This window comes from Budorcas taxicolor, chromosome 13 (genome assembly GCF_023091745.1).
Source record: "Budorcas taxicolor isolate Tak-1 chromosome 13, Takin1.1, whole genome shotgun sequence".
NCBI lineage: Eukaryota > Metazoa > Chordata > Mammalia > Artiodactyla > Bovidae > Budorcas > Budorcas taxicolor.
In genome coordinates, this window is record NC_068922.1 from 17967443 (window position 1) to 17973442 (window position 6000).

Here is a 6000-nt window from a genome sequence, read left to right on the forward strand (position 1 = left end):
GTCCAAGTGCAGACACATGTCTAAATAAATTAAACTTCACTCCTCCAATAATTTTAAGAAATGCAAAAGCATCCCAAGTGTCTTTATGCATGATACATAGTTGTCCCAATGCCAGAGCTGGAAACTTTCATGACAATCAATGCTATGCTATAAATTACTAAGCATTTCTAGGTCGAAAAAATAATTTTTGTGCTATCAGTGGAAAAAAATTGAAGCTGTTTGAGAATGTGAACAAAACTCTATGACATTTGACATTCTGAGTTAGGATGTTCTAATTTTAAGTCTGCTGAGTTTAAAACAAAACAAAAACAAAAACGTTCATTAAGATAACTTTGAAGAAACTGAGTTTATTTTCAGGAATCCTCAAAAGTAAAAATATTAGAATCACATGAACCCCACTGTTACAATTTAGCAGAATTTCATTTTGACATTTGATTGGTCTGTTCAGTGTTCAGAAAGTGTGCGTGAAGCTGCTTCTCCTTTGGGGAGAGAGACTTCAGGAGAGCCTCACAAAAAGTTGCTAGTAAGGTTTTCTTGGAGGCAAGCCTCCTTCCTCACCAGGAAGACAGTTATTTTAAACAGTTCCAAATAACCTTACCAGCCCATGCTTTTCAAAACTGTTTTGCGTGCACCTTGCCAATAATTTCCTATAATACTCCTGGGATGGTCAGTCAAGAGATTTGCAAAATAGGTATTTTTGAAATTTGCTATAACTGAATTATACCATAAGACTCAACTTGTCTTCATGAGTAATATTAAGATAAATCCCCAGTAATGTCATCCTTACGTTATTCTCTTCATTCTCTCTTACTTTTTACTGGATATCCTATAGCATCATTAAAAGAAAACCCATGAATGAAAGACTTAAAAACAGGGCACCGTTTATTGTGCAATTCTCATGGTAAAAAGTATTTTACATACTTTGTGTGCTTTAAAAGGAAATTAACAGAATGATTTAAAATGTATATCTCAGTTTCTTCAAAGTTATCTACATGTGTATAATGGGTGAGAAACACTTCCCCTGAAATCTGTATTTTTTACAATGTATATATCTGTACTGATAATATTGAAACTGGATTCAATGTAGGATACTAATTCTTCTCAAAATTGACTTTTATATGGGTTAACAGCAGTCTCACTAAGTAGAAAATTAACAGGATTCAATGACATTTCAGGTTTATTTCCTTAATGACCACTACTGATTGCATGTCAAAACAGCAATGGTGCAGTTGTTAAGTATTTGCATTGTTCAGTTTTATTTTTCAAAGTTTATCTAAATAGGCCATGACATTTGAGCACATTCCCCAGTTGAACTGGCCCAATATTAACTTGTAGAGAACACGAGGGTGGAGAAAACAGGATCAGGAATATATGTCTATACTGATAAAAGATTCAGTCAGGATTCCTTTTGTATGTTAACCTGAACATACTTCCCTGCTGCTGCTAAGTCGCTTCAGTCGTGTCCGACTCTGTGTGACCCCATAGTCGGCAGCCCACCAGGCTCCGCCGTCCCTGGGATTCTCCAGGCAAGAACACTGGAGTGGTACTATTCATGAAATGTCCTTAATTCTAAACATGATTTCATATTTTAAACATACAATGATTTGCCTCAGTGGGAAACTAGTCTATGGAGTCTGGAATTTGTTAAATTCACCAGATTTCAGGAAAGCTTCTGGGGCAATAGGGAAACAGAAAGACTAAAGCGTTCTTCTTTGTTTACACATTCAATAAAAATTTATTCATACACTCTTACAAAATGTGTACACAAAACATCCATGTAATTACAACTTCACACTCACCAAAGCAACTCCAGGTTGAAGAGCAAGTCATTGTGCAAGCATTAGTTTACTCTTAACTATTTTACAGATGCACCAAAAATGTCTGTGTCATTACCATCACTTAACATGACAGTTTTCATTACAACCCCAAAGAAAGGCAATGCCAAAGAATGCTCAAACTGCCACACAATTGCACTCATCTCACACGCTAGTAAAGTAATGCTTAAAATTCTCCAAGCCAGGCTTCAGCAATACGTGAACTGTGAACTTCCAGATGTTCAAGCTGGTTTTAGAAAAGACAGAGGAACCAGAGATCAAATTGCCGACATTTGCTGGATCATGGGAAAAGCAAGAGAGTTCCAGAAAAATATCTATTTCTGGTTTATTGACTATGCCAAAACCTTTGACTGTGTGGATCACAATAAACTGTGGAAAATTCTGAAAGAGATGGGAATACCAGACCACCTGACCTGCCTCTTGAGAAACCTATATGCAGGTCAGGAAGCAACAGTTAGAACTGGACATGGAACAACAGACTGGTTCCAAATAGCAAAAGGAGTACATCAAGGCTGTATATTGTCACCCTGCTTATTTAACGTCTATGCAGAGTACATCATGAGAAACACTGGGCTGGAAGAAGCACAAGCTGGAATCAAGATTGCAGGGAGAAATATCAATAACCTCAGATATGCAGAGGACACCATCCTTATGGCAGAAAGTGAAGAGGAACTAAAAAGCCTCTTGATGAAAGTGAAAGTGGAGAGTGAAAAAGTTGGCTAAAGCTCAACATTCAGAAAAGGAAGATCATGGCATCCGGTCCCATCACTTCATGGGAAATAGATGGGGAAACAGTGGAAACAGTGTCAGACTTTATTTTTTTGGGCTCCAAAATCACTGCAGATGGTGACTGCAACCATGAAATGAAAAGACGCTTACTCCTTGGAAGGAAAGTTACGACCAACCTAGATAGCATATTCAAAAGCAGAGACATTACTTTGCCAACAAAGGTCCGTCTAGTCAAGGCTATGGTTTTCCAGTAGTCATGTATGGATGTGAGTTGGACTGTGAAGAAAGCTGAGCACCGAAGAATTGATGCTTTTGAACTGTGGTGTTGGAGAAGACTCTTGAGAGTCCCTTGGACTGCAAGGAGATCCAACCAGTCCATTCTAAAGGAGATCAGTCCTGGGTGTTCTTTGGAAGGAATGATGCTAAAGCTGAAACTCCAATACTTCCGCCATCTTATGCAAAGAGTTGACTCATTGGAAAAACCTCTGATGCTGGGAGGGATTGGGGGCAGGAGGAGAAGGGGACAACAGAGGATGAGATGGCTGGATGGCATCACCCACTCGATGGACATGAGTTTGGGTGAACTCCGGGAGTTGGTGATGGACAGGGAAGCCTGGCGTGCTGCAGTCCATGGGGTTGCAAAGAGTCGGACACGACTGAGCGACTGAACTGAAGTGAACTGAGTGGGGAAAAAGTTCCTTTTAAGGTCAAAGATTTAAAGACTGTGACTTATGAGGGGAAAGCAGCTTGTTATTCAAAAGCAGCATGGAGACTAGGCCAAAGATGTGGTACCCACAGGGGAATAACCAGAGAACACGACCTTCCTGTCTTCTAACACAGTCTTCACCTTGGACCTCCAGCCCTGCGCATCTCGGTTTGTGTTTATTTCCGGGGAGGGTGGCTGCACTCCCAGGAGCCCGGCGAATGAGGCGGGGAAGCCAGAGGTGTTCGGAAGCTGCTTGGGTGAGCCGCTCGGTTACGGGGCCTCCGGTGTGGGCCGAACTGGTTCCGCCAGGCGGCATCGCTCACCCTCGGGCCGGCCGACCGCCGCTGCCCGAGCCGCGCAGGGAGGGAAGCGGCTCACTCTATGGATCCAGGTCCGGCCGTCCGAGGACGCTCGTCCCTCTGAGTCCGCGGTCGGGACCGCGGTCGCCTGGCTGGCTGGTCCCGGCGCCAGCGGGGCACGGGGAAGGAAGGTAGCGCGCCTTCCAGAAGCACCGCTCGGTCTGTCTCGGGTAGCGAGAATCGGGGGCGGCGGCTCTGGCGAGCGAGCGAAGCCGACCGACCCGCGTCGCCCGTCGGCCCTCCCCTCCCAGGAGCCGGAGCGGCGGCCCCTCGGAAAAAGCCCTTGAGGTGCGCGGGGCAAACGGCCCCCGGCTACCCGCTCCGCCCCGCCTCGGCTCCGGCGCCGCCGCCTCAGGCCCCGCGGGTCCCGCCGGCCGGCGCGCCACTTACCCGCAGCGAAGCGATTTACGTAGCGGACCTCGTCACTGCTTACGGACGCGAGGAGGTGGGACGACGAGCCCCACCGGGACCGCCGCCGGCCCACGTTGCCCCACGTCAGCGCTGATGCGGCCGCGGCCTCCCCGCCGAGCGCGATCCAACTCGGCGTCGCAGCCGCCCGCCCGCTCGCGGCCTGGAGTCCGCGCGTCCACCCGCCCGCCTCGCTCCGCGCCTGTCCCTGCCCAGTGGACGCCGGGGAAATCCACGCTCGAACCCCGCCCCCTGCCGGCCGCCTGTGGGAGTGCGGCGCCGACAATCCAACAATTGAATGGAACGGGGCGGGGGGGGGAGGGGGATGAGGGGCGGGGCCTGAGGGCGTGGGAGGCGGGGTCTGAGGTGGGGAGGAGGGGCCAGGGGCGGGGCCGGGAGAAGGAAGTAGGCTGGGCGGGGAAGAGGACCGCGTTGCGGGCGGTATCTGAGGCTGTACAGAAAGAACCGGAAATTGCTAGCTGGCACCTGCTCTCGGAAGTCAGTCCATTGGAAACTGCTAACCCAGGTGGTGCCGTTGTGTGTGCCGAAGTGGCTTCCCTTTGGATTGTCCCCAGCTGCCAGACGAGGCCCGCATCCTACGGACACCACCCCGCCGCCTCCGGCCACGAGCCCCGGAGGCCCCGCCCGCCGCCGATCCTCGGCGACCTTGTCAGGGTCCTGGGGTCCCCATTTGGTGATTTCGCGGAAGACAGGAAGGCTTTTTGGCAACAAGCAAAACCCCCGCCTGGAAGAAGGGAGAGCTTCGTTTTCGTCTAGCTGGAAACCCGGGGTTTTCTAGTAATAGGGGCGGTCCCGGCAGATAAAACGGTCACCTGTTGTGTACCAGGAACCCTGTTATAACGGTGACCCAACGCCCGACCTTAGGTTCTCAGGAGTAGGTCACACCGAGAACTGCCGTCAAGGACACTATTTGAAAAGTTGCTGAGTAAAGAAAATAAGAGCATAAGCCACGTAGTGCAGGTGGAGAAGGGCAGCTTTGAGAAATAGTAGGATCCCAGTGCGGTTCTTCCCGAAGGGGAGAATCCTGAACTGTTCAGTGCTAGATTATTGCCATTCCGACGTACTGTCAGCGGTAAATGCCTGCTAGCAGAGATGAGAGGGTAATAACGTGGTCGGTTCACGTTCTCCTTTCCACATTAGCAGAGCTTTGAAATTCTTCCAGGACAATAGTCGATGCCTCTCTCCTCCTCCTGTTAAAAATGAGGGACATTACAAAGCTAATAAAAAAGTTAACCAAGTCCTTTTTCTGTGTGTGCTGAGGTAAGGCGGGCACAGGGTATTTATTCGTAAGTAATCAATGAAGCTCATTTTAGTTCAGAAAAAAAAAGAGAGAGCCATTAGAAGGAATGAGAAGGAAAAAAAGACCAGAATGCTAAACCTGAAAAGTCATAACCTTTGTTTTGATCAAGGTTGACCATGTGCTGGAAGAATAGATTTTTAGCTTCCAGTGATTTATGGGGAATTGTAATCCCTGGAGAATCCCAGGGACGGGGGAGCCTAGTGGGCTGCCGTCTATGGGGTCGCATAGAGTCGGACACGACTGAAGCAACTTAGCAGCAACAGCAGTGATCACTCTCCTTCCCAAAACATTGTTCTCCACCTACTTGTTTATCACTAAATTTTTTTAAACAAAGTATACATTCTTTGTAGATAGAATCCATCACAAAGGGCTTCAAATGCAAATATGAGTCAGAGGGGGCTGAAAAGCATTTGTAGCCCGTTCCAGTGACAGCTCAAGACAGAGACCCTGTATCACTGTTGTTCAGTTGCTAAGTCGTGACTCTTTCAGATCTCGTGGACTCTGCAACTGTGGCACTTCAGGCTCTTCTGTCTTCTGCTGTCTCCTGGAATTGGCTCAAATTCATGTCCATTGAGTAGATAGTGCTATCCAGCCATCTCATCCTCTGCTGCCGCCTTCTCCTTTCGCCTTCAGTCTTCCCCG

The 6000-nt window shown here is 47.9% G+C and overlaps 1 protein-coding gene across 3 annotated transcripts in view; it reads right to left on the reverse strand.

Annotated features, from left to right (window-relative positions):
- The window catches only part of CREM (cAMP responsive element modulator), a 66422-nt gene extending 62545 nt beyond the window's left edge, over window positions 1-3877 (reverse strand). The window contains exon 1 of one of the 3 annotated variants that reach the window (XM_052651348.1): window positions 3361-3877. The gene's annotated coding sequence lies outside the window, so the exon portion shown is untranslated. The remainder of the gene's footprint in view (window positions 1-3360) is intronic. The other 2 variants (XM_052651350.1, XM_052651349.1) reach the window with 2 other exon arrangements.
- Between the last annotated feature and the right edge of the window lie 2123 nt (window positions 3878-6000).